Below are 4,070 nucleotides of genomic sequence, written 5' to 3'. Positions count from 1 at the left end.
TGAAGATGACCTTGATCTTCTGATCTTGCTTTGTCTACCTCCTCGGTGCTGGGATTACGGACATGTTGCCACCACGCTGAGCTTTATGTGGTGCTGAAGACCAGGACCTTGTGCATGCTAGGCAGGCATCCCACTGACTGGCATTTAAGTAGGATCAGAGCGGGAGTGTGTTCAGAAAGGAGTAGAAAGGTGGAGAATTAGTCCTCTGAATTAGATTTTGCTCAGTCTCGGTCCCCCCCCCCCACCATTAACATCCTTCCTAACTTTGGAGCTGTAAGGGTCAGCATTGTGATTTATTGCCCTGGAGGAGGAACAAGCTTGGGCACGTGAAGGGATTCCTTGCCAAGTGCTTCGGCTCTATGGCCATTGAACCTTGTGCCACAGAGTCCTCATTTCTGACTATTCACTAGAAGCCCCGGAGAAACTGAACAGCATGGATGCTCCTCATCTTACCACAGGGTTACGTCCTGACAAAGCACCAGAACTCAACAATACTGTATGTAAAATGCATTTCAGATTCTACCTCACCTTAGTAACATGGTACGCCATTGAGTATTGCTTATTTTCCTTCATGGTTGCATAGTTAACTGGTAGCTGTAGCTCATTGCTACAGCTCAAGAGTATCGTGTTGGATGTAGCTAGTTTGGGGGGCAGGAGATCAAAATGCAAAATGTGATGTTTATTGAAGGGGTGCTACCTTCACAGCACAAACCATGGCCATTGAGGGACTGTAATCATGGCTGGGGCCTATCCCATCCAGACAGATTAAATCAGTAGCTCAGGTAATAACACCCACACATTGATTCCTTCCCCCACCATCCCAGGTAGAATCTCACTCTGGTCCAGGCTGACCTGGAATTCACTATGTAATCTCAGGGTGGCCTTGAACTCATGATGATCCTCCTCCTCTGCCTCCCAAGTGCTGAGATTAAAGGTGTGCCGGCCCACACATGGACTATTATTATTATTTTTTTGACAGAGAGAAAGAGGGAGAGAGAGAGAATGGGCACTCCAGCCACTGCAAATGAACTCCAGACGCATGTGCCACCCTGTGCATCTGGCTAATGTGGGTCCTGGGGAATAGAACCTGCGTCCTTTGGCTTTGCAGGCAAACACCTTAACTGCTAAGCCATCTCTCTAGTCCTGGATTATTTTTTAAGCTGCTGTGATTGTAAGGTGCAGTGGGGGTTAAGGTCAATTGGTACTTTTTAAAATATTTTTGTTTATTTTTATTTATTTGAGAGCAATAGACAGAGAAAGAAAGAGGGAGAGAGAGAGAGAGAGAGAGAGGGAGGGAGAGAGAGAGAGAGAGAGAGAGAGAGAGAGAGAGAGAGAGAGAGAGAATGGGCATTCCAGGGCCTCCAGCCACTGCAAACGAACTCCAGATGCATGCTCCACCTTGTGCATCTGGCTTACGTGGGTCCTGGGGAATCGAACCTCAAACCAGGGTCCTTAGGCTTTATAGGCAAGTGCTTAATCACTAAGCCATCTCCCCAGCCCCAATTATTACTGATGCTTATAGAGAGGGTAATGAAGAGGCCAGTGGTCAGTCTGGAACTTTAAGGAGAGATGTTTACCTAGAGATCTAGATCTGAGGTTGAAGCCAGTGGGCATATATGATGGCCCACAGGAAGAAAGGTGGGGAGTAGAAGACGTCTTGAACAGAGAGTGTCAGGAAAGAACAATGTCAGAAAGATAAGTGGAAGGAGAGACTGCAAGAAGGATTGAGTTGGAAGAACTTGAGGTACAGGAGAAAAGCTTGGATAGATGGTCTCTTGGTGGCCAACAGAGAAGAAAATGTCCTGGTGGTGGAAGGGGTCAACAGTGCCAGCTCCACCAGGAAGCTGACTGAAAATCAGGATCGAGATAACTTAGTGGTTAAGCGCTTGCCTGTGAAGCCTAAGGACCCCGGTTCGAGGCTCGGTTCCCCAGGACCCACATTAGCCAGATGCACAAGGGGGTGTACCCGTGTGGAGTTCGTTTGCAGTGGCTGGAGGCCCTGGCGCGCCCATTCTGTCTCTCTATCTGCCTATCTCTCTGTCTGTTGCTCTGAAATAAATAAATAAAAATGATTTAAAAAAATTTAAAAAAGAAACCTATTTAAAAAAAAAAAAGAGTACTTAGTAGCAGAGGCCAGTAAGTTAAAAAGGAGACATGAAGGGAAGAGAAAGGAAGGGAGGAGGGTACTTAATAGGTTGATATTGTATATATGTAAGTACAATGATTGTGATGGGGAGATAATATGATGGAGAATGGAATTTCAAAGGAGAAAGTGGGGGGGAGGGAATTAACATGGGATATATTTTTATAATCATGGAAAATGCTAATAAAAATTTAAAAAAAAGAGTCTTGGGGCTTTAGTAGAAGATCAGAGATAGAGCCAGGGAAACTAAATTTTAGTGGGTTGAGAAGTAACTAGAACCTCTTCCCATAAGCCAAGGACCCAGTGACCACGGTAACACCTCTCCTCCACTGAGACCCTGAGCAATCTCCTTATCACCCCAGAAAACAGAAAAAAAAAATCCCAACTCCAACTTCATTTTATTATTTCTTTGCATATGTATATATGTATGGTGTGCATGCCTGCACACACGTGTGGAGGCCAGAGTTCAAGGTCATCTGTCTTATCCCTCATTGCCATCCTATTCCTTGAGGCTGAATGTAGAACTCAACTATTGGGCTAGACCAGTCAGCCAGTGAACCCTAAGAATTGCCTGTCCCAGCCTCCCCAGCGCTGGGAGTGCTGGAATTACAGGCTTGTGCCATCTTGTTGGCCATTGACATGGAATCTTGAAATCTCAACTCAGGTCATAATGCTTGGGTGCTTTACCCACTGAGACATCTTCCAGTGCCCAGTTTATTTTAAAATTATGGAATACCTCAGGAATTTGCATGCCATCCTTGTGTAGGAGCCATGCTAATTTTCTATGTATTGGTCCACTTTCAGTACATGTACCGCCAATGTGAGCACTGGCTGCTATTTTTGCAGTTCACACCGAAATGCGTTACTCTGACACACACATGCATACACACACACACACACACACACACACACACACACACTGGTGTGCACAATGCTATGAGCTGAAGAGAAGCCAAACCCAAACTCACAACCAGAATATGAAACCTATTTTAAAAACTCCTGATTATTCCCCAAACACTGTTGCTCTCAGGGTAGAAGAGTCCCTTGCAGCCAGGTGGCAAACCAAGCCATGACGCCAGGCCACAAAAAAATCAGTGTCGAGGCTGCCAAGCCTTGGAGGCCTGAGTTTGTCGCCTGACAGGAAACCCACGGAAGTGAAACAATCTACACTCCTCCCCTGCATGGTTGACCACTCTAAGGAAACTCAGAAAGCCTGCAATAAGAAAAAAACACCACAAAAACACCAAAAAAGAAACAGAAGCAGCCCTCAGTGAACAGCCCACGGCTGTGCAATTTGACCAAGAGCTTCAATGCTAGAGGATTCTGTACGTGGGTCTTCCTCTGCCAGCTTCTTTAGGGCAAAGGCCAGCCCGGCCAGGACGTGGGAGACCAAGGACCAGCCCAGTGCTGTTCCCTTTAATATCTCCTTTCTTTTAGGAGTTGCTCAACTCCATCTCCCAATCTGATCCCTTCAAGAGCAACGTGCACCAGAGGGGCTGCTGAGGAAGACCAGTGGATTGCCACCTTTGGCCTTCAGCAACTGAGCTGCAGAACAACCTGGAAAAACCCCACTGACAGATCTTCTCCTAACTTGCTACTTGGCCTGCAAGAAAAAAAACAAGAGAGCCGAAGAGATGGCTTAATAGCTAAGGTCCTTGCCTGCAAAGCCAAAGGACCCAGGTTCGATTCCCCAGTACCCACACAAGCCAGCTGCACAAGCTGGCACATGCATCTGTTTGCAGTGGCTGGTGGCCCTGGTGCTCCTATCCTCTCTCCCTCTCTCTCTCTTTCAAATAAATAAATAAAAAATTTTAAAAACACAAGAAAAGGACGAAGTAGATTAGCAGCGCCCCCTGGACGGAGTGTCAGCCAGTAGACACAGGGAGGCATTCCACTGTCTGTCTTGACCTGGGTGTAGGTAGGTTAG

The 4,070-nt window shown here is 46.6% G+C and overlaps 1 non-coding gene across 1 annotated transcript; it reads right to left on the bottom strand.

Annotated features, from left to right (window-relative positions):
• Positions 1 to 2,864: 2,864 nt before the first annotated feature.
• LOC123454908 lies at positions 2,865 to 2,971 on the bottom strand. The gene has a single exon (XR_006633559.1). It is a non-coding gene; the product is annotated as a U6 spliceosomal RNA (small nuclear RNA).
• Positions 2,972 to 4,070: the final 1,099 nt, after the last annotated feature.

The sequence above is a fragment of the Jaculus jaculus genome, chromosome 14 (assembly GCF_020740685.1).
Source record: "Jaculus jaculus isolate mJacJac1 chromosome 14, mJacJac1.mat.Y.cur, whole genome shotgun sequence".
Taxonomy (NCBI): domain Eukaryota; kingdom Metazoa; phylum Chordata; class Mammalia; order Rodentia; family Dipodidae; genus Jaculus; species Jaculus jaculus.
Note: the sequence above shows the minus strand (reverse complement) of the source record. Positions and strands in the feature narration are given on the sequence as shown.